The sequence below is a fragment of the Ammospiza nelsoni genome, chromosome W, assembly GCF_027579445.1.
Source record: "Ammospiza nelsoni isolate bAmmNel1 chromosome W, bAmmNel1.pri, whole genome shotgun sequence".
Taxonomy (NCBI): Eukaryota; Metazoa; Chordata; class Aves; order Passeriformes; family Passerellidae; genus Ammospiza; species Ammospiza nelsoni.
Window position 1 is genome coordinate 508929 of NC_080668.1, and position 24040 is coordinate 532968.

Consider the following 24040-nt stretch of genomic DNA (forward strand, 5'->3'; position numbering starts at 1 on the left):
GATACGCTGGATGGTTCCTAGACGCATGGTGGCACCAATGCCAAGTCGGGCAGGTTTAATTTTACCAACTGGCTCCTGCAATCTGCCATCCAGAAGCGGGGCAGGTGAGTTTTGTTTGTAAGGGAGACGGGCGGAGGTTTGTCTCTGGGGGCCTATGGCCTGCAGAGTCCGGCTGGTTCCTGAAAATCTACGATAGGCAGGATTTTTCGAAGACCCAAGGTGACACCAGTGCCAAGTCGGGCTGGTTTTATAGTACCAAGTGCCTCCTTAAATCTGCCATCCCGAGCCGGGGAAGGTGAGTTTTTTTTGCCAGGGAAAAGGGCCGTGGTTTGTGTTTCAGGGCCTGTGGCGTGGAGATGCCGGCTGGGCCTTGAAAATCCACAATACGCAAGATGGTTCCCCGACCCAAGTTGGCACCAGTGCCAAGTCGGCCTGGTTTGATAGTACCAAGTGACTCCTGAAATCTGCCATCCAGAAGAGGGGCAGGTGAGTTTTGTTTGCCAGGGAAAAGGGCAGTAGTTCTTGTTTCGGGGCCTGTGACTGGGAGTGGCCGGCTAGTTCCTGAAAATCTACGATACGCAGGATGTTTCCCAGACCCAAGGTGGCACCACTGCCGAGTCGGGCTGGTTCGAGAGTACCAAGTGTCTCCTACAATCTGCCATCCGGAAGCGGGGCAGGTGAGGTTTGTTTGCCGGGGAAAAGGGCCCTTGTTTTTGTTTGGTGGCCTGTGGCTAGGGGTGGCCAGCTGGCTCCTGAAAATGTACGATACGCCGGATGGTTCCCAGACCCAAGGTGGCACCAGTTCCAAGTCGGGCTGGTTTGATAGTACCAAGTTGCTCCTGCAATCTGCCATCCACAAGCAGGGCAGAGGAGTTTTGTTTGCCAAAGAAAAGGGCCGTGGTTTCTATTTGGTGGCTGGTGGCTGGGAGTTGCCGGCTGGCTCCTGAATAACTACGATATGCAGGATGGTTCCCAGACCCAAGGTGGCACCACTGCCAAGTCGGGCTGGTTTGATAGTACCAAGTGACTCCTGAAATCTGCCATCCAGAAGAGGGGCAGGTGAGTTTTGTTTGCCAGGGAAAAGGGCAGTAGTTCTTGTTTCGGGGCCTGTGACTGGGAGTGGCCGGCTAGTTCCTGAAAATCTACGATACGCAGGATGTTTCCCAGACCCAAGGTGGCACCACTGCCGAGTCGGGCTGGTTCGAGAGTACCAAGTGTCTCCTACAATCTGCCATCCGGAAGCGGGGCAGGTGAGGTTTGTTTGCCGGGGAAAAGGGCCCTTGTTTTTGTTTGGTGGCCTGTGGCTAGGGGTGGCCAGCTGGCTCCTGAAAATGTACGATACGCCGGATGGTTCCCAGACCCAAGTTGGCACCAGTTCCAAGTCGGGCTGGTTTGATAGTACCAAGTGGCTCCTGCAATCTGCCATCCAGAAGTGGGGCAGGTGAGGTTTGTTTGCCAGGGAAAAGGGCCGTTGTTTTTTTTGGTGGCCGGTGGCTGGGAGTGGCCGGCTGGCTTTTGAATAACTTTGATACGCTGGATGGTTCCCAGACCCAAGGTGGCACCAGTGCCAAGTCGGGCTGGTTTGATAGTACCAAGTGACTCCTGAAATCTGCCATCCAGAAGAGGGGCCGGTGTGTTTTGTTTGCCGGGGAAAAGTGCCGTTGTCTTTGTTTGGTGGCCTGTGGCCTGCAGAGTCCGGCTGGTTCCTGAAAATCTACGATAGGCAGGATTTTTCCAAGACCCAAGGTGGCACCAGTGCCAAGTCGCGCTGGTTTGATAGTACCAAGTGGCTCCTGCAATCTGCCATCCAGAGACGGGTCAGGTGAGTTTTTTTTGCCAGGGAAAAGGGCCGTGGTTTGTGTTTCAGGGCCTGTGGCGTGGAGGTGCCGGCTGGCTCCTCAAAATCCACGATATGCAGGATTGTTCCAGACCCAAGGTGGCTCCAGTTCCAAGTCGGGCTGGTTTGATAGTACCAACTGGCTCCTGAAATCTGCCATCCAGAAGGGGGGCAGGTGAGTTTTGTTTGCTTGGGAAAAGGGCAGTAGTTTTTTTTTCGGGCCTATGACTTGGAGTGGCCGGCTGGTTCCAGAAATTCCAAGATACACAAGATGGATGCCAGGCCCCAGGTGGCACCACTGCCAAGTCGGGCGTGTTTGATAGTACCAAGTGGCTCCTGCAATCTGCAGTCCCGAAGACGGGCAGGTGAGTTTTGTTTGCCAGGGAAAAGGGCCGTGGTTTTTGTTTGGTGGCCTGTGGCTGAGTGTCCGGCAGATTCCTGAAAATCCATGATATGGAAGATGGTTCCCCGACCCAAGTTGGCACCAATGCCAAGTTGGGTAGGTTTGATAGTACCAAGTGGCGCCTGCCATCATCCATCCAGAAGTGGGGCAGGTGAGTTTTTTTTGCCAGGGAATATGGTCGTGGTTTGTGTTTGGGGGGCCGTGGCCGAGAGTGGCTGGCTGGCACCTGAAAATCCAAGATACGCAGGATGGTTCCCAGACCAGAGGTGGCACCATTGTCAAGTTGGGCTGGTTTGATAGTACCAAGTGACTCCTGCAATCTGCCATCCAGAAGAGGAGCAGGTGAGTTTTTTTTGCCAGAGAAAAGGGCCGTGGTTTGTGTTTGGTGGGCTGTGGCCGAGAGTAGCCTGCTGGCTCCAGAAATTCCAAGATACACAAGATGGTTGCCAGACCCAATGTGGCACCACTGCCAAGTCGGGCTGGTTTGATAGTTTCAAGTGGCTCCTGCAATCTGCCATCCAGAAGCGGGGCCGGTGTGTTTTGTTTGTAAGGGAAACGGGCGGAGGTTTGTCTCTGGGGGCCTGTGGCCTGCAGAGTCCGGCTGGTTCCTGAAAATCTAAGATAAGCAGGATTTTTCGAAGACCCAAGGTGACACCACTGCCAAGTCGGGCTGGTTTGATAGTACCAAGTGGCTCCTGCAATCTGCCATTCAGAGACAGGTCAGGTGAGTTTTTTTTGCCAGGGAAAAGGGCCGTGGTTTGTGTTTCAGGGCCTGTGGCGTGGAGGTGCCTGCTGGCTCCTCAAAATCCACGATACGCAGGATTGTTCCAGACCCAAGGTGGCTCCAGTTCCAAGTCAGGCTGGTTTGATAGTACCAACTGGCTCCTTCAATCTGCCATCCAGAAGCGGGGCAGGTGAGTTTTGTTTGCCTGGGAAAAGGGCCGTTGCTTTTGTTTGGTGGCCTGTGGCTGGGAGTGGCCGGCTGGCTCCTGAAAATCCATTATACGCAGGATGGTTCCCAGACCCAAGGTGGCACCAGTGCCAAGTCGGGCTGGTTTGATAATACCAAGTTGCTCCTGCAATCTGCCATCCACAAGCAGGGCAGAGGAGTTTTGTTTGCCAAAGAAAAGGGCCGTGGTTTCTATTTGGTGGCCGGTGGCTGGGAGTTGCCGGCTGGCTCCTGAATAACTACGATATGCAGGATGGTTCCCAGACCGAAGGTGGCACCACTGCCAAGTCGGGCTGGTTTGATAGTACCAAGTGACTCCTGCAATCTGCCATCCAGAAGAGGGGCAGGTGAGTTTTGTTTGCCAGGGAAAAAGGCAGTAGTTCTTGTTTCGGGGCCTGTGACTGGGAGTGGCCGGCTAGTTCCTGAAAATCTACGATACGCAGGATGTTTCCCAGACCCAAGGTGGCACCACTGCCGAGTCGGGCTGCTTCGAGAGTACCAAGTGTCTCCTACAATCTGCCATCCGGAAGCGGGGCAGATGAGGTTTGTTTGCCGGGGAAAAGGGCCCTTGTTTTTGTTTGGTGGCCGGTGGCTGGGAGTGGCCGGCTGGCTTTTGAATAACTTTGATACGCAGGATGGTTCCCAGACCCAAGGTGGCACCAGTGCCAAGTCGGGCTGGTTTGATAGTACCAAGTGACTCCTGAAATCTGCCATCCAGAAGAGGGGCAGGTGAGTTTTGTTTGCCAGGGAAAAGTGCCGTTGTCTTTGTTTGGTGACCTGTGGCCTGCAGAGTCCGGCTGGTTCCTGAAAATCTACGATAAGCAGGATTTTTCGAAGACCCAAGGTGACACCACTGCCAAGTCGGGCTGGTTTGATAGTACCAAGTGGCTCCTGCAATCTGCCATTCAGAGACAGGTCAGGTGAGTTTTTTTTGCCAGGGAAAAGGGCCGTGGTTTGTGTTTCAGGGCCTGTGGCGTGAAGGTGCCGGCTGGCTCCTCAAAATCCACGATATGCAGGATTGTTCCAGACCCAAGGTGGCTCCAGTTCCAAGTCGGGCTGGTTTGATAGTACCAACTGGCTCCTGAAATCTGCCATCCAGAAGCGGGGCAGGTGAGTTTTGTTTGCCTGGGAAAAGGGCCGTTGCTTTTGTTTTGTGGCCTGTGGCTGGGAGGTGCCGGCTGGCTCCTGAATAACTTCGATACGCAGGATGGTTCCCAGACCCAAGGTGGCACCAGTGCCAATTCGGGCTGGTTTGATAATACCAAGTTGCTACTTCAATCTGCTATCCACAAGCAGGGCAGCTGAGTTTTGTTTGCCAAAGAAAAGGGCCGTGGTTTGTGTTTGGTGGCCGGTGGCTGGGAGTGGCCGGCTGGCTCCTGAATAACTACGATACGCAGGATGGTTCCCAGACCCAAGGTGGCACCAGTGCCAAGTCGGGCTGGTTTGATAGTACCAAGTGACTCCTGAAATCTGCCATCCAGAAGAGGGGCAGGTGAGTTTTGTTTGCCAGGGAAAAGGGCAGTAGTTTTTGTTTCGGGCCTATGACTTGGAGTGGCCGGCTGGTTCCAGAAATTCCAAGATACGCAAGATGGATGCCAGGCCCCAGGTGGCACCACTGCCAAGTCGGGCGTGTTTGATAGTACCAAGTGGCTCCTGCAATCTGCAGTCCCGAAGACGGGCAGGTGAGTTTTGTTTGCCAGGGAAAAGGGCCGTGGTTTTTGTTTGGTGGCCTGTGGCTGAGTGGCCGGCAGATTCCTGAAAATCCATGATATGGAAGATGGTTCCCCGACCCAAGTTGGCACCAATGCCAAGTTGGGTAGGTTTGATAGTACCAAGTGGCGCCTGCCATCATCCATCCAGAAGTGGGGCAGGTGAGTTTTTTTTGCCAGGGAATATGGTCGTGGTTTGTGTTTGGGGGGCCGTGGCCGAGAGTGGCTGGCTGGCACCTGAAAATCCAAGATACGCAGGATGGTTCCCAGACCAGAGGTGGCACCATTGCCAAGTTGGGCTGGTTTGATAGTACCAAGTGACTCCTGCAATCTGCCATCCAGAAGAGGAGCAGGTGAGTTTTTTTTGCCAGAGAAAAGGGCCGTGGTTTGTGTTTGGTGGGCTGTGGCCGAGAGTAGCCTGCTGGCTCCAGAAATTCCACAATACACAAGATGGTTGCCAGACCCAATGTGGCACCACTGCCAAGTCGGGCTGGTTTGATAGTTTCAAGTGGCTCCTGCAATCTGCCATCCAGAAGCGGGGCCGGTGTGTTTTGTTTGTAAGGGAAACGGGCGGAGGTTTGTCTCTGGGGGCCTGTGGCCTGCAGAGTCCGGCTGGTTCCTGAAAATCTATGATAAGCAGGATTTTTCGAAGACCCAAGGTGACACCACTGCCAAGTCGGGCTGGTTTGATAGTACCAAGTGGCTCCTGCAATCTGCCATTCAGAGACAGGTCAGGTGAGTTTTTTTTGCCAGGGAAAAGGGCCGTGGTTTGTGTTTCAGGGCCTGTGGCGTGGAGGTGCCTGCTGGCTCCTCAAAATCCACGATACGCAGGATTGTTCCAGACCCAAGGTGGCACCAGTGCCAAGTCGGGCTGGTTTGATAGTACCAACTGGCTCCTGCAATCTGCCATCCAGAAGCGGGGCAGGTGAGTTTTGTTTGCCTGGGAAAAGGGCCGTTGCTTTTGTTTGGTGGCCTGTGGCTGGGAGTGGCCGGCTGGCTCCTGAAAATCCATTATACGCAGGATGGTTCCCAGACCCAAGGTGGCACCAGTGCCAAGTCGGGCTGGTTTGATAATACCAAGTTGCTCCTGCAATCTGCCATCCACAAGCAGGGCAGAGGAGTTTTGTTTGCCAAAGAAAAGGGCCGTGGTTTCTATTTGGTGGCCGGTGGCTGGGAGTTGCCGGCTGGCTCCTGAATAACTACGATATGCAGGATGGTTCCCAGACCCAAGGTGGCACCAGTGCCAAGTCGGGCTGGTTTGATAGTACCAAGTGACTCCTGCAATCTGCCATCCAGAAGAGGGGCAGGTGAGTTTTGTTTGCCAGGGAAAAGGGCAGTAGTTCTTGTTTCGGAGCCTGTGACTGGGAGTGGCCGGCTAGTTCCTGAAAATCTACGATACGCAGGATGTTTCCCAGACCCAAGGTGGCACCACTGCCGAGTCGGGCTGGTTCGAGAGTACCAAGTGTCTCCTACAATCTGCCATCCAGATGCGGGGCAGGTGAGGTTTGTTTGCCGGGGAAAAGGGCCCTTGTTTTTGTTTGGTGGCCTGTGGCTAGGGGTGGCCAGCTGGCTCCTGAAAATGTACGATACGCCGGATGGTTCCCAGACCCAAGTTGGCACCAGTTCCAAGTCGGGCTGGTTTGATAGTACCAAGTGGCTCCTGCAATCTGCCATCCAGAAGTGGGGCAGGTGAGGTTTGTTTGCCAGGGAAAAGGGCCGTTGTTTTTGTTTGGTGGCCGGTGGCTGGGAGTGGCCGGCTGGCTTTTGAATAACTTTGATACGCAGGATGGTTCCCAGACCCAAGGTGGCACCAGTGCCAAGTCGGGCTGGTTTGATAGTACCAAGTGACTCCTGAAATCTGCCATCCAGAAGAGGGGCAGGTGAGTTTTGTTTGCCAGGGAAAAGTGCCGTTGTCATTGTTTGGTGGCCTGTGGCCTGCAGAGTCCGGCTGGTTCCTGAAAATCTACGATAGGCAGGATTTTTCCAAGACCCAAGGTGGCACCAGTGCCACGTCGGGCTGGTTTGATAGTACCAAGTGGCTCCTGCAATCTGCCATCCAGAGACGGGTCAGGTGAGTTTTTTTTGCCAGGGAAAAGGGCCGTGGTTTGTGTTTCAGGGCCTGTGGCGTGGAGGTGCCAGCTGGCTCCTCAAAAGCCACGATATGCAGGATTGTTCCAGACCCAAGGTGGCACCAGTGCCAATTCGGGCTGGTTTGATAATACCAAGTTGCTCCTGCAATCTGCTATCCACAAGCAGGGCAGCTGAGTTTTGTTTGCCAAAGAAAAGGGCCGTGGTTTGTGTTTGGTGGCCTGTGGCTGGGAGTGGCCGGCTGGCTCCTGAATAACTACGATACGCAGGATGGTTCCCAGACCCAAGGTGGCACCAGTGACAAGTCGGGCTGGTTTGATAGTACCAAGTGACTCCTGAAATCTGCCATCCAGAAGAGGGGCAGGTGAGTTTTGTTTGCCAGGGAAAAGGGCAGTAGTTTTTGTTTCGGGCCTATGACTTGGAGTGGCCGGCTGGTTCCAGAAATTCCAAGATACGCAAGATGGATGCCAGGCCCCAGGTGGCACCACTGCCAAGTCGGGCGTGTTTGATAGTACCAAGTGGCTCCTGCAATCTGCAGTCCCGAAGATGGGCAGGTGAGTTTTGTTTGCCAGGGAAAAGGGCCGTGGTTTTTGTTTGGTGGCCTGTGGCTGAGTGGCCGGCAGATTCCTGAAAATCCATGATATGGAAGATGGTTCCCCGACCCAAGTTGGCACCAATGCCAAGTTGGGTAGGTTTGATAGTACCAAGTGGCGCCTGCCATCATCCATCCAGAAGTGGGGCAGGTGAGTTTTTTTTGCCAGGGAATATGGTCGTGGTTTGTGTTTGGGGGGCCGTGGCCGAGAGTGGCTGGCTGGCACCTGAAAATCCAAGATACGCAGGATGGTTCCCAGACCAGAGGTGGCACCATTGCCAAGTTGGGCTGGTTTGATAGTACCAAGTGACTCCTGCAATCTGCCATCCAGAAGAGGAGCAGGTGAGTTTTTTTTGCCAGAGAAAAGGGCCGTGGTTTGTGTTTGGTGGGCTGTGGCCGAGAGTAGCCTGCTGGCTCCAGAAATTCCACAATACACAAGATGGTTGCCAGACCCAATGTGGCACCACTGCCAAGTCGGGCTGGTTTGATAGTTTCAAGTGGCTCCTGCAATCTGCCATCCAGAAGCGGGGCCGGTGTGTTTTGTTTGTAAGGGAAACGGGCGGAGGTTTGTCTCTGGGGGCCTGTGGCCTGCAGAGTCCAGCTGGTTCCTGAAAATCTATGATAAGCAGGATTTTTCGAAGACCCAAGGTGACACCACTGCCAAGTCGGGCTGGTTTGATAGTACCAAGTGGCTCCTGCAATCTGCCATTCAGAGACAGGTCAGGTGAGTTTTTTTTGCCAGGGAAAAGGGCCGTGGTTTGTGTTTCAGGGCCTGTGGCGTGGAGGTGCCGGCTGGCTCCTCAAAATCCACGATACGCAGGATTGTTCCAGACCCAAGGTGGCACCAGTGCCAAGTCGGGCTGGTTTGATAGTACCAACTGGCTCCTGCAATCTGCCATCCAGAAGCGGGGCAGGTGAGTTTTGTTTGCCTGGGAAAAGGGCTGTTGCTTTTGTTTGGTGGCCTGTGGCTGGGAGTGGCCGGCTGGCTCCTGAATAACTTCGATACGCAAGATGGTTCCCAGACCCAAGGTGGCACCAGTGCCAATTCGGGCTGGTTTGATAATACCAAGTTGCTCCTGCAATCTGCTATCCACAAGCAGGGCAGCTGAGTTTTGTTTGCCAAAGAAAAGGGCCGTGGTTTGTGTTTGGTGGCCGGTGGCTAGGAGTGGCCGGCTGGTTCCAGAAATTCCAAGATACGCAAGATGGTTGCCAGGCCCCAGGTGGCACCACTGCCATGTCGGGCGTGTTTAATAGTACCAAGTGGCTCCTGCAATCTGCAATCCAGAAGACGGGAAGGTGAGTTTTCTTTGAAAGGGAAAAGGGCCGTGGTTTGCATTTTGGGGGCCTGTGGCCGATAGCAGCCGGCTGGCTCCTGAATAACTACGATATGCAGGATGGTTCCCAGACCCAAGGCGCCACCACTGCCAAGTTGGGCTGGTTTGATATTACCAAAGGGCTCCTGCAATCTTTCATCCACAAGAAGGGCAGGTGAGTTTTGTTTACCAGGGAAACGAGCCGTTGTTTTTTTTTGGGGGCCTGTGCCTGGGAGTGGCCGTCTAGTTCCTGAAAATCTACGATACGCAGAATGGTTTCCAGACCCACGGTGGCACCACTGCCGAGTCGGGCTGGTTCGAGAGTACCAAGTGTCTCCTACAATCTGCCATCCAGAAGCGGGGCAGGTGAGGTTTTTTTGCCAGGGAAAAGGGCCCTTGATTTTGTTTGGTGGCCTGTGGCTAGGAGTGGCCGGCTAGCTCCTGAAAATGTACGATACGCTGGATGGTTCCTAGACGCATGGTGGCACCAATGCCAAGTCGGGCAGGTTTAATTTTACCAACTGGCTCCTGCAATCTGCCATCCAGAAGCGGGGCAGGTGAGTTTTGTTTGTAAGGGAGACGGGCGGAGGTTTGTCTCTGGGGGCCTATGGCCTGCAGAGTCCGGCTGGTTCCTGAAAATCAACGATAGGCAGGATTTTTCGAAGACCCAAGGTGACACCAGTGCCAAGTCGGGCTGGTTTTATAGTACCAAGTGCCTCCTTAAATCTGCCATCCCGAGCCGGGGAAGGTGAGTTTTTTTTGCCAGGGAAAAGGGCCGTGGTTTGTGTTTCAGGGCCTGTGGCGTGGAGATGCCGGCTGGGCCTTGAAAATCCACAATACGCAAGATGGTTCCCCGACCCAAGTTGGCACCAGTGCCAAGTCGGCCTGGTTTGATAGTACCAAGTGGCTCCCGCAATCTGCCATCCAGAAGCGGGGCAGGTTAGTGTTTTTTGCCAGGGAAAAGGGCCATTGCTTTTGTTTGGTGGCCTGTGGCTGGGAGTGGCCGGCTGGCTCCTGAAAATCCATGATACGCAGGATGGTTCCCAGACCCAAGGTGGCACCAGTGCCAAGTCGGGCTGGTTTGATAGTACCAAGTGACTCCTGCAATCTGCCATCCAGAAGAGGGGCAGGTGAGTTTTGTTTGCCAGGGAAAAGGGCAGTAGTTTTTGTTTCGGGGCCTGTGACTGGGAGTGGCCGGCTAGTTCCTGAAAATCTACGATACGCAGGATGTTTCCCAGACCCAAGGTGGCACCACTGCCAAGTCGGGCTGGTTCGAGAGTACCAAGTGTCTCCTACAATCTGCCATCCGGAAGCGGGGCAGATGAGGTTTGTTTGCCGGGGAAAAGGGCCCTTGTTTTTGTTTGGTGGCCTGTGGCTAGGGGTGGCCGGCTGGCTTTTGAATAACTTTGATACGCAGGATGGTTCCCAGACCCAAGGTGGCACCAGTGCCAAGTCGGGCTGGTTTGATAGTACCAAGTGACTCCTGAAATCTGCCATCCAGAAGACGGGCAGGTGAGTTTTGTTTGCCGGGGAAAAGTGCCGTTGTCTTTGTTTGGTGGCCTGTGGCCTGCAGAGTCCGGCTGGTTCCTGAAAATCTACGATAGGCAGGATTTTTCCAAGACCCAAGGTGGCACCAGTGCCAAGTCGCGCTGGTTTGATAGTACCAAGTGGCTCCTGCAATCTGCCATCCAGAGACGGGTCAGGTGAGTTTTTTTTGCCAGGGAAAAGGGCCGTGGTTTGTGTTTCAGGGCCTGTGGTGTGGAGGTGCCGGCTGGCTCCTCAAAATCCACGATATGCAGGATTGTTCCAGACCCAAGGTGGCTCCAGTTCCAAGTCGGGCTGGTTTGATAGTACCAACTGGCTCCTGAAATCTGCCATCCAGAAGCGGGGCAGGTGAGTTTTGTTTGCTTGGGAAAAAGGGCAGTAGTTTTTGTTTCGGGCCTATGACTTGGAGTGGCCGGCTGGTTCCAGAAATTCCAAGATACACAAGATGGATGCCAGGCCCCAGGTGGCACCACTGCCAAGTCGGGCGTGTTTGATAGTACCAAGTGGCTCCTGCAATCTGCAGTCCCGAAGACGGGCAGGTGAGTTTTGTTTGCCAGGGAAAAGGGCCGTGGTTTTTGTTTGGTGGCCTGTGGCTGAGTGGCCGGCAGATTCCTGAAAATCCATGATATGGAAGATGGTTCCCCGACCCAAGTTGGCACCAATGCCAAGTTGGGTAGGTTTGATAGTACCAAGTGGCGCCTGCCATCATCCATCCAGAAGTGGGGCAGGTGAGTTTTTTTTGCCAGGGAATATGGTCGTGGTTTGTGTTTGGGGGGCCGTGGCCGAGAGTGGCTGGCTGGCACCTGAAAATCCAAGATACGCAGGATGGTTCCCAGACCAGAGGTGGCACCATTGCCAAGTTGGGCTGGTTTGATAGTACCAAGTGACTCCTGCAATCTGCCATCCAGAAGAGGAGCAGGTGAGTTTTTTTTGCCAGAGAAAAGGGCCGTGGTTTGTGTTTGGTGGGCTGTGGCCGAGAGTAGCCTGCTGGCTCCAGAAATTCCAAGATACACAAGATGGTTGCCAGACCCAATGTGGCACCACTGCCAAGTCGGGCTGGTTTGATAGTTTCAAGTGGCTCCTGCAATCTGCCATCCAGAAGCGGGGCAGGTGAGTTTTGTTTGCCTGGGAAAAGGGCCGTTGCTTTTGTTTGGTGGCCTGTGGCTGGGAGTGGCCAGCTGGCTCCTGAAAATCCATTATACGCAGGATGGTTCCCAGACCCAAGGTGGCACCACTGCCGAGTCGGGCTGGTTCGAGAGTACCAAGTGTCTCCTACAATCTGCCATCCGGAAGCGGGGCAGGTGAGGTTTGTTTGCCGGGGAAAAGGGCCCTTGTTTTTGTTTGGTGGCCTGTGGCTAGGGGTGGCCAGCTGGCTCCTGAAAATGTACGATACGCCGGATGGTTCCCAGACCCAAGTTGGCACCAGTTCCAAGTCGGGCTGGTTTGATAGTACCAAGTGGCTCCTGCAATCTGCCATCCAGAAGTGGGGCAGGTGAGGTTTGTTTGCCAGGGAAAAGGGCCGTTGTTTTTTTTGGTGGCCGGTGGCTGGGAGTGGCCGGCTGGCTTTTGAATAACTTTGATACGCAGGATGGTTCCCAGACCCAAGGTGGCACCAGTGCCAAGTCGGGCTGGTTTGATAGTACCAAGTGACTCCTGAAATCTGCCATCCAGAAGAGGGGCAGGTGAGTTTTGTTTGCCAGGGAAAAGTGCCGTTGTCTTTGTTTGGCGGCCTGTGGCCTGCAGAGTCCGGCTGGTTCCTGAAAATCTACGATAGGCAGGATTTTTCCAAGACCCAAGGAGGCACCAGTGCCAAGTCGGGCTGGTTTGATAGTACCAAGTGGCTCCTGCAATCTGCCATCCAGAGACGGGTCAGGTGAGTTTTCTTTGAAAGGGAAAAGGGCCGTGGTTTGTATTTTGGGGGCCTGTGGCCGATAGCAGCCGGCTGGCTCCTGAATAACTACGATATGCAGGATTGTTCCAGACCCAAGGTGACACCACTGCCAAGTCGGGCTGGTTTGATAGTACCAAGTGGCTCCTGCAATCTGCCATTCAGAGACAGGTCAGGTGAGTTTTTTTTGCCAGGGAAAAGGGCCGTGGTTTGTGTTTCAGGGCCTGTGGCGTGGAGGTGCCTGCTGGCTCCTCAAAATCCACGATACGCAGGATTGTTCCAGACCCAAGGTGGCACCAGTGCCAAGTCGGGCTGGTTTGATAGTACCAACTGGCTCCTGCAATCTGCCATCCAGAAGCGGGGCAGGTGAGTTTTGTTTGCCTGGGAAAAGGGCCGTTGCTTTTGTTTGGTGGCCTGTGGCTGGGAGTGGCCGGCTGGCTCCTGAAAATCCATTATACGCAGGATGGTTCCCAGACCCAAGGTGGCACCACTGCCGAGTCGGGCTGGTTCGAGAGTACCAAGTGTCTCCTACAATCTGCCATCCAGAAGCGGGGCAGGTGAGGTTTGTTTGCCGGGGAAAAGTGCCGTTGTCTTTGTTTGGTGGCCTGTGGCCTGCAGAGTCCGGCTGGTTCCTGAAAATCTACGATAGGCAGGATTTTTCCAAGACCCAAGGTGGCACCAGTGCCAAGTCGGGCTGGTTTGATAGTACCAAGTGGCTCCTGCAATCTGCCATCCAGAGACAGGTCAGGTGAGTTTTTTTTGCCAGGGAAAAGGGCCGTGGTTTGTGTTTCAGGGCCTGTGGCGTGGAGGTGCCGGCTGGCTCCTCAAAATCCACGATATGCAGGATTGTTCCAGACCCAAGGTGGCACCAGTTCCAAGTCGGGCTGGTTTGATAGTACCAACTGGCTCCTGAAATCTGCCATCCAGAAGCGGGGCAGGTGAGATTTGTTTGCCTGGGAAAAGGGCCGTTGCTTTTTTTTTGTGGCCTGTGGCTGGGAGGTGCCGGCTAGCTCCTGAATAACTTCGATACGCAGGATGGTTCCCAGACCCAAGGTGGCACCAGTGCCAATTCGGGCTGGTTTGATAATACCAAGTTGCTCCTGCAATCTGCTATCCACAAGCAGGGCAGCTGAGTTTTGTTTGCCAAAGAAAAGGGCCGTGGTTTGTGTTTGGTGGCCGGTGGCTGGGAGTGGCCGGCTGGCTTTTGAATAACTTGGATACGCAGGATGGTTCCCAGACCCAAGGTGGCACCAGTGCCAAGTCGGGCTGGTTTGATAGTACCAAGTGACTCCTGAAATCTGCCATCCAGAAGAGGGGCAGGTGAGTTTTGTTTGCCAGGGAAAAGGGCAGTAGTTTTTGTTTCGGGCCTATGACTTGGAGTGGCCGGCTGGTTCCAGAAATTCCAAGATACGCAAGATGGATGCCAGGCCCCAGGTGGCACCACTGCCAAGTCGGGCGTGTTTGATAGTACCAAGTGGCTCCTGCAATCTGCAGTCCCGAAGACGGGCAGGTGAGTTTTGTTTGCCAGGGAAAAGGGCCGTGGTTTTTGTTTGGTGGCCTGTGGCTGAGTGGCCGGCAGATTCCTGAAAATCCATGATATGGAAGATGGTTCCCCGACCCAAGTTGGCACCAATGCCTAGTTGGGTAGGTTTGATAGTACCAAGTGGCGCCTGCCATCATCCATCCAGAAGTGGGGCAGGTGAGTTTTTTTTGCCAGGGAATATGGTCGTGGTTTGTGTTTGGGGGGCCGTGGTCGAGAGTGGCTGGCTGGCACCTGAAAATCCAAGATACGCAGGATGGTTCCCAGACCAGAGGTGGCACCATTGCCAAGTTGGGCTGGTTTGATAGTACCAAGTGTCTCCTGCAATCTGCCATCCAGAAGAGGAGCAGGTGAGTTTTTTTTGCCAGAGAAAAGGGCCGTGGTTTGTGTTTGGTGGGCTGTGGCCGAGAGTAGCCTGCTGGCTCCAGAAATTCCACAATACACAAGATGGTTGCCAGACCCAATGTGGCACCACAGCCAAGTCGGGCTGGTTTGATAGTTTCAAGTGGCTCCTGCAATCTGCCATCCAGAAGCGGGGCCGGTGTGTTTTGTTTGTAAGGGAAACGGGCGGAGGTTTGTCTCTGGGGGCCTGTGGCCTGCAGAGTCCGGCTGGTTCCTGAAAATCTATGATAAGCAGGATTTTTCGAAGACCCAAGGTGACACCACTGCCAAGTCGGGCTGGTTTGATAGTACCAAGTGGCTCCTGCAATCTGCCATCCAGAAGCGGGGCAGCTGAGTTTTGTTTGCCTGGGAAAAGGGCCGTTGCTTTTGTTTGGTGGCCTGTGGCTGGGAGTGGCCGGCTGGCTCCTGAAAATCCATTATACGCAGGATGGTTCCCAGACCCAAGGTGGCACCACTGCCGAGTCGGGCTGGTTCGAGAGTACCAAGTGTCTCCTACAATCTGCCATCCAGATGCGGGGCAGGTGAGGTTTGTTTGCCGGGGAAAAGGGCCCTTGTTTTTGTTTGGTGGCCTGTGGCCGAGAGTAGCCTGCTGGCTCCAGAAATTGCACAATACACAAGATGGTTGCCAGACCCAATGTGGCACCACTGCCAAGTCGGGCTGGTTTGATAGTTTCAAGTGGCTCCTGCAATCTGCCATCCAGAAGCGGGGCCGGTGTGTTTTGTTTGTAAGGGAAACGGGCAGAGGTTTGTCTCTGGGGGCCTGTGGCCTGCAGAGTCCGGCTGGTTCCTGAAAATCTATGATAAGCAGGATTTTTCGAAGACCCAAGGTGACACCACTGCCAAGTCGGGCTGGTTTGATAGTACCAAGTGGCTCCTGCAATCTGCCATTCAGAGACAGGTCAGGTGAGTTTTTTTTGCCAGGGAAAAGGGCCGTGGTTTGTGTTTCAGGGCCTGTGGCGTGGAGGTGCCTGCTGGCTCCTCAAAATCCACGATACGCTGGATTGTTCCAGACCCAAGGTGGCACCAGTGCCAAGTCGGGCTGGTTTGATAGTACCAACTGGCTCCTGCAATCTGCCATCCAGAAGCGGGGCAGGTGAGTTTTGTTTGCCTGGGAAAAGGGCCGTTGCTTTTGTTTGGTGGCCTGTGGCTGGGAGTGACCGGCTGGCTCCTGAAAATCCATTATACGCAGGATGGTTCCCAGACCCAAGGTGGCACCACTGCCGAGTCGGGCTGGTTCGAGAGTACCAAGTGTCTCCTACAATCTGCCATCCAGAAGCGGGGCAGGTGAGGTTTGTTTGCCGGGGAAAAGGGCCCTTGTTTTTGTTTGGTGGCCTGTGGCTAGGGGTGGCCAGCTGGCTCCTGAAAATGTACGATACGCCGGATGGTTCCCAGACCCAAGTTGGCACCAGTTCCAAGTCGGGCTGGTTTGATAGTACCAAGTGGCTCCTGCAATCTGCCATCCAGAAGAGGGGCAGGTGAGGTTTGTTTGCCAGGGAAAAGGGCCGTTGTTTTTGTTTGGTGGCCGGTGGCTGGGAGTGGCCGGCTGGCTTTTGAATAACTTTGATACGCAGGATGGTTCCCACACCCAAGGTGGCACCAGTGCCAAGTCGGGCTGGTTTGATAGTACCAAGTGACTCCTGAAATCTGCCATCCAGAAGAGGGGCAGGTGAGTTTTGTTTGCCAGGGAAAAGTGCCGTTGTCTTTGTTTGGTGGCCTGTGGCCTGCAGAGTCCGGCTGGTTCGTGGAAATCTACGATAGGCAGGATTTTTCCAAGACCCAAGGTGGCACCAGTGCCAAGTCGGGCTGGTTTGATAGTACCAAGTGGCTCCTGCAATCTGCCATCCAGAGACGGGTCAGGTGAGTTTTTTTTGCCAGGGAAAAGGGCCGTGGTTTGTGTTTCAGTGCCTGTGGCGTCGAGGTGCCGGCTGGCTTCTCAAAATCCACGATATGCAGGATTGTTCCAGACCCAAGGTGGCACCAGTTCCAAGTCGGGCTGGTTTGATAGTACCAACTGGCTCCTGAAATCTGCCATCCAGAAGCGGGGCAGGTGAGTTTTGTTTGCCTGGGAAAAGGGCCGTTGCTTTTTTTTTGTGGCCTGTGGCTGGGAGGTGCCGGCTAGCTCCTGAATAACTTCGATACGCAGGATGGTTCCCAGACCCAAGGTGGCACCAGTGCCAATTCGGGCTGGTTTGATAATACCAAGTTGCTCCTGCAATCTGCTATCCACAAGCAGGGCAGCTGAGTTTTGTTTGCCAAAGAAAAGGGCCGTGGTTTGTGTTTGGTGGCTGGGAGTGGCCGGCTGGCTCCTGAATAACTACGATACGAAGGATGGTTCCCAGACCCAAGGTGGCACCATTGCCAAGTTGGGCTGGTTTGATAGTACCAAGTGGCTCCTGCAATCTGCCATCCAGAGACGGGTCAGGTGAGTTTTTTTTGCCAGGGAAAAGGGCCGTGGTTTGTGTTTCAGGGCCTGTGGCGTGGAGGTGCCGGCTGGCTCCTCAAAATCCACGATATGCAGGATTGTTCCAGACCCAAGGTGGCTCCAGTTCCAAGTCGGGCTGGTTTGATAGTACCAACTGGCTCCTGAAATCTGCCATCCAGAAGCGGGGCAGGTGAGTTTTGTTTGCCAGGGAAAAGGGCAGTAGTTTTTGTTTCGGGCCTATGACTTGGAGTGGCCGGCTGGTTCCAGAAATTCCAAGATACGCAAGATGGATGCCAGGCCCCAGGTGGCACCACTGCCAAGTCGGGCGTGTTTGATAGTTCCAAGTGGCTCCTGAAATCTGCAGTCCCGAAGACGGGCAGGTGAGTTTTGTTTGCCAGGGAAAAGGGCCGTGGTTTTTGTTTGGTGGCCTGTGGCTGAGTGGCCGGCAGATTCCTGAAAATCCATGATATGGAAGATGGTTCCCCGACCCAAGTTGGCACCAATGCCAAGTTGGGTAGGTTTGATAGTACCAAGTGGCGCCTGCCATCATCCATCCAGAAGTGGGGCAGGTGAGTTTTTTTTGCCAGGGAATATGGTCGTGGTTTGTGTTTGGGGGGCCGTGGTCGAGAGTGGCTGGCTGGCACCTGAAAATCCAAGATACGCAGGATGGTTCCCAGACCAGAGGTGGCACCATTGCCAAGTTGGGCTGGTTTGATAGTACCAAGTGACTCCTGCAATCTGCCATCCAGAAGAGGAGCAGGTGAGTTTTTTTTGCCAGAGAAAAGGGCCGTGGTTTGTGTTTGGTGGGCTGTGGCCGAGAGTAGCCTGCTGGCTCCAGAAATTCCACAATACACAAGATGGTTGCCAGACCCAATGTGGCACCACTGCCAAGTCGGGCTGGTTTGATAGTTTCAAGTGGCTCCTGCAATCTGCCATCCAGAAGCGGGGCCGGTGTGTTTTGTTTGTAAGGGAAACGGGCGGAGGTTTGTCTCTGGGGGCCTGTGGCCTGCAGAGTCCGGCTGGTTCCTGAAAATCTATGATAAGCAGGATTTTTCGAAGACCCAAGGTGACACCACTGCCAAGTCGGGCTGGTTTGATAGTACCAAGTGGCTCCTGCAATCTGCCATTCAGAGACAGGTCAGGTGAGTTTTTTTTGCCAGGGAAAAGGGCCGTGGTTTGTGTTTCAGGGCCTGTGGCGTGGAGGTGCCTGCTGGCTCCTCAAAATCCACGATACGCAGGATTGTTCCAGACCCAAGGTGGCACCAGTGCCAAGTCGGGCTTGTTTGATAGTACCAACTGGCTCCTGCAATCTGCCATCCAGATGCGGGGCAGGTGAGTTTTGTTTGCCTGGGAAAAGGGCCGTTGCTTTTGTTTGGTGGCCTGTGGCTGGGAGTGGCCGGCTGGCTCCTGAAAATCCATTATACGCAGGATGGTTCCCAGACCCAAGGTGGCACCACTGCCGAGTCGGGCTGGTTCGAGAGTACCAAGTGTCTCCTACAATCTGCCATCCAGAAGCGGGGCAGGTGAGGTTTGTTTGCCGGGGAAAAGGGCCCTTGTTTTTGTTTGGTGGCCTGTGGCTAGGGGTGGCCAGCTGGCTCCTGAAAATGTACGATACGCCGGATGGTTCCCAGACCCAAGTTGGCACCAGTTCCAAGTCGGGCTGGTTTGATAGTACCAAGTGGCTCCTGCAATCTGCCATCCAGAAGTGGGGCAGGTGAGGTTTGTTTGCCAGGGAAAAGGGCCGTTGTTTTTGTTTGGTGGCCGGTGGCTGGGAGTGGCCGGCTGGCTTTTGAATAACTTTGAAACGCAGGATGGTTCCCAGACCCAAAGTGGCACCAGTGCCAAGTCGGGCTGGTTTGATAGTACCAAATGACTCCTGAAATCTGCCATCCAGAAGAGGGGCAGGTGAGTTTTGTTTGCCAGGGAAAAGTGCCGTTGTCTTTGTTTGGTGGCCTGTGGCCTGCAGAGTCCGGCTGGTTCCTGAAAATCTACGATAGGCAGGATTTTTCCAAGACCCAAGGTGGCACCAGTGCCAAGTCGGGCTGGTTTGATAGTACCAAGTGGCTCCTGCAATCTGCCATCCAGAGACAGGTCAGGTGAGTTTTGTTTGCTTGGGAAAAGGGCCGTGGTTTGTGTTTCAGGGCCTGTGGCGTGGAGGTGCCGGCTGGCTCCTCAAAATCCACGATATGCAGGATTGTTCCAGACCCAAGGTGGCACCAGTTCCAAGTCGGGCTGGTTTGATAGTACCAACTGGCTCCTGAAATCTGCCATCCAGAAGCGGGGCAGGTGAGATTTGTTTGCCTGGGAAAAGGGCCGTTGCTTTTTTTTTGTGGCCTGTGGCTGGGAGGTGCCGGCTAGCTCCTGAATAACTTCGATACGCAGGATGGTTCCCAGACCCAAGGTGGCACCAGTGCCAATTCGGGCTGGTTTGATAATACCAAGTTGCTCCTGCAATCTGCTATCCACAAGCAGGGCAGCTGAGTTTTGTTTGCCAAAGAAAAGGGCCGTGGTTTGTGTTTGGTGGCCGGTGGCTGGGAGTGGCCGGCTGGCTTTTGAATAACTTGGATACGCAGGATGGTTCCCAGACCCAAGGTGGCACCAGTGCCAAGTCGGGCTGGTTTGATAGTACCAAGTGACTCCTGAAATCTGCCATCCAGAAGAGGGGCAGGTGAGTTTTGTTTGCCAGGGAAAAGGGCAGTAGTTTTTGTTTCGGGCCTATGACTTGGAGTGGCCGGCTGGTTCCAGAAATTCCAAGATACGCAAGATGGATGCCAGGCCCCAGGTGGCACCACTGCCAAGTCGGGCGTGTTTGATAGTACCAAGTGGCTCCTGCAATCTGCAGTCCCGAAGACGGGCAGGTGAGTTTTGTTTGCCAGGGAAAAGGGCCGTGGTTTTTGTTTGGTGGCCTGTGGCTGAGTGGCCGGCAGATTCCTGAAAATCCATGATATGGAAGATGGTTCCCCGACCCAAGTTGGCACCAATGCCTAGTTGGGTAGGTTTGATAGTACCAAGTGGCGCCTGCCATCATCCATCCAGAAGAGGAGCAGGTGAGTTTTTTTTGCCAGAGAATATGGTCGTGGTTTGTGTTTGGGGGGCCGTGGTCGAGAGTGGCTGGCTGGCACCTGAAAATCCAAGATACGCAGGATGGTTCCCAGACCAGAGGTGGCACCATTGCCAAGTTGGGCTGGTTTGATAGTACCAAGTGACTCCTGCAATCTGCCATCCAGAAGAGGAGCAGGTGAGTTTTTTTTGCCAGAGAAAAGGGCCGTGGTTTGTGTTTGGTGGGCTGTGGCCGAGAGTAGCCTGCTGGCTCCAGAAATTCCACAATACACAAGATGGTTGCCAGACCCAATGTGGCACCACTGCCAAGTCGGGCTGGTTTGATAGTTTCAAGTGGCTCCTGCAATCTGCCATCCAGAAGCGGGGCCGGTGTGTTTTGTTTGTAAGGGAAACGGGCGGAGGTTTGTCTCTGGGGGCCTGTGGCCTGCAGAGCCCGGCTGGTTCCTGAAAATCTATGATAAGCAGGATTTTTCGAAGACCCAAGGTGACACCACTGCCAAGTCGGGCTGGTTTGATAGTACCAAGTGGCTCCTGCAATCTGCCATCCAGAAGCAGGGCAGATGAGTTTTGTTTGCCTGGGAAAAGGGCCGTTGCTTTTGTTTGGTGGCCTGTGGCTGGGAGTGGCCGGCTGGCTCCTGAAAATCCATTATACGCAGGATGGTTCCCAGACCCAAGGTGGCACCACTGCCGAATCGGGCTGGTTCGAGAGTACCAAGTGTCTCCTACAATCTGCCATCCAGATGCGGGGCAGGTGAGGTTTGTTTGCCGGGGAAAAGGGCCCTTGTTTTTGTTTGGTGGCCTGTGGCCGAGAGTAGCCTGCTGGCTCCAGAAATTGCACAATACACAAGATGGTTGCCAGACCCAATGTGGCACCACTGCCAAGTCGGGCTGGTTTGATAGTTTCAAGTGGCTCCTGCAATCTGCCATCCAGAAGCGGGGCCGGTGTGTTTTGTTTGTAAGGGAAACGGGCAGAGGTTTGTCTCTGGGGGCCTGTGGCCTGCAGAGTCCGGCTGGTTCCTGAAAATCTATAATAAGCAGGATTTTTCGAAGGCCCAACGTGACACCACTGCCAAGTCGGGCTGGTTTGATAGTACCAAGTGGCTCCTGCAATCTGCCATTCAGAGACAGGTCAGGTGAGTTTTTTTTGCCAGGGAAAAGGGCCGTGGTTTGTGTTTCAGGGCCTGTGGCGTGGAGGTGCCTGCTGGCTCCTCAAAATCCACGATACGCTGGATTGTTCCAGACCCAAGGTGGCACCAGTGCCAAGTCGGGCTGGTTTGATAGTACCAACTGGCTCCTGCAATCTGCCATCCAGAAGCGGGGCAGGTGAGGTTTGTTTGCCGGGGAAAAGGGCCCTTGTTTTTTTTTGGTGGCCTGTGGCTAGGGGTGGCCAGCTGGCTCCTGAAAATGTACGATACGCCGGATGGTTCCCAGACCCAAGTTGGCACCAGTTCCAAGTCGGGCTGGTTTGATAGTACCAAGTGGCTCCTGCAATCTGCCATCCAGAAGAGGGGCAGGTGAGGTTTGTTTGCCAGGGAAAAGGGCCGTTGTTTTTGTTTGGTGGCCGGTGGCTGGGAGTGGCCGGCTGGCTTTTGAATAACTTTGATACGCAGGATGGTTCCCACACCCAAGGTGGCACCAGTGCCAAGTCGGGCTGGTTTGATAGTACCAAGTGACTCCTGAAATCTGCCATCCAGAAGAGGGGCAGGTGAGTTTTGTTTGCCAGGGAAAAGTGCCGTTGTCTTTGTTTGGTGGCCTGTGGCCTGCAGAGTCCGGCTGGTTCCTGAAAATCTACGATAGGCAGGATTTTTCCAAGACCCAAGTTGGCACCAGTGCCAAGTCCGGCTGGTTTGATAGTACCAAGTGGCTCCTGCAATCTGCCATCCAGAGACGGGTCAGGTGAGTTTTTTTTGCCAGGGAAAAGGGCCGTGGTTTGTGTTTCAGGGCCTGTGGCGTGGAGGTGCCGGCTGGCTCCTCAAAATCCACGATATGCAGGATTGTTCCAGACCCAAGGTGGCACCAGTTCCAAGTCGGGCTGGTTTGATAGTACCAACTGGCTCCTGAAATCTGCCATCCAGAAGCAGGGCAGGTGAGTTTTGTTTGCCTGGGAAAAGGGCCGTTGCTTTTTTTTTGTGGCCTGTGGCTGAGAGGTGCCGGCTAGCTCCTGAAAAACTTCGATACGCAGGATGGTTCCCAGACCCAAGGTGGCACCAGTGCCAATTCGGGCTGGTTTGATAATACCAAGTTGCTCCTGCAATCTGCTATCCACAAGCAGGGCAGCTGAGTTTTGTTTGCCAAAGAAAAGGGCCGTGGTTTGTGTTTGGTGGCTGGGAGTGGCCGGCTGGCTCCTGAATAACTACGATACGCAGGATGGTTCCCAGACCCAAGGTGGCACCATTGCCAAGTTGGGCTGGTTTGATAGTACCAAGTGACTCCTGCAATCTGCCATCCAGAAGAGGAGCAGGTGAGTTTTTTTTGCCAGAGAAAAGGGCCGTGGTTTGTGTTTGGTGGGCTGTGGCCGAGAGTAGCCTGCTGGCTCCAGAAATTCCACAATACACAAGATGGTTGCCAGACCCAATGTGGCACCACTGCCAAGTCGGGCTGGTTTGATAGTTTCAAGTGGCTCCTGCAATCTGCCATCCAGAAGCGGGGCCGGTGTGTTTTGTTTGTAAGGGAAACGGGCGGAGGTTTGTCTCTGGGGGCCTGTGGCCTGCAGAGTCCAGCTGGTTCCTGAAAATCTATGATAAGCAGGATTTTTCGAAGACCCAAGTTGACACCACTGCCAAGTCGGGCTGGTTTGATAGTACCAAGTGGCTCCTGCAATCTGCCATTCAGAGACAGGTCAGGTAAGTTTTTTTTGCCAGGGAAAAGGGCCGTGGTTTGTGTTTCAGGGCCTGTGGCGTGGAGGTGCCTGCTGGCTCCTCAAAATCCACGATACGCTGGATTGTTCCAGACCCAAGGTGGCACCAGTGCCAAGTCGGGCTGGTTTGATAGTACCAACTGGCTCCTGCAATCTGCCATCCAGAAGTGGGGCAGGTGAGTTTTGTTTGCCTGGGAAAAGGGCCGTTGCTTTTGTTTGGTGGCCTGTGGCTGGGAGTGACCGGCTGGCTCCTGAAAATCCATTATACGCAGGATGGTTCCCAGACCCAAGGTGGCACCACTGCCGAGTCGGGCTGGTTCGAGAGTACCAAGTGTCTCCTACAATCTGCCATCCAGAAGCGGGGCAGGTGAGGTTTGTTTGCCGGGGAAAAGGGCCCTTGTTTTTGTTTGGTGGCCTGTGGCTAGGGGTGGCCAGCTGGCTCCTGAAAATGTACGATACGCCGGATGGTTCCCAGACCCAAGTTGGCACTAGTTCCAAGTCGGGCTGGTTTGATAGTACCAAGTGGCTCCCGCAATCTGCCATCCAGAAGCGGGGCAGGTTAGTGTTTTTTGCCAGGGAAAAGGGCCATTGCTTTTGTTTGGTGGCCTGTGGCTGGGAGTGGCCGGCTGGCTCCTGAAAATCCATGATACGCAGGATGGTTCCCAGACCCAAGGTGGCACCAGTGCCAAGTCGGGCTGGTTTGATAGTACCAAGTGACTCCTGCAATCTGCCATCCAGAAGAGGGGCAGGTGAGTTTTGTTTGCCAGGGAAAAGGGCAGTAGTTTTTGTTTCGGGGCCTGTGACTGGGAGTGGCCGGCTAGTTCCTGAAAATCTACGATACGCAGGATGTTTCCCAGACCCAAGGTGGCACCAGTGCCGAGTCGGGCTGGTTCGAGAGTACCAAGTGTCTCCTACAATCTGCCATCCGGAAGCGGGGCAGATGAGGTTTGTTTGCCGGGGAAAAGGGCCCTTGTTTTTGTTTGGTGGCCTGTGGCTAGGGGTGGCCGGCTGGCTTTTGAATAACTTTGATACGCAGGATGGTTCCCAGACCCAAGGTGGCACCAGTGCCAAGTCGGGCTGGTTTGATAGTACCAAGTGACTCCTGAAATCTGCCATCCAGAAGACGGGCAGGTGAGTTTTGTTTGCCGGGGAAAAGTGCCGTTGTCTTTGTTTGGTGGCCTGTGGCCTGCAGAGTCCGGCTGGTTCCTGAAAATCTACGATAGGCAGGATTTTTCCAAGACCCAAGGTGGCACCAGTGCCAAGTCGCGCTGGTTTGATAGTACCAAGTGGCTCCTGCAATCTGCCATCCAGAGACGGGTCAGGTGAGTTTTTTTTGCCAGGGAAAAGGGCCGTGGTTTGTGTTTCAGGGCCTGTGGTGTGGAGGTGCCGGCTGGCTCCTCAAAATCCACGATATGCAGGATTGTTCCAGACCCAA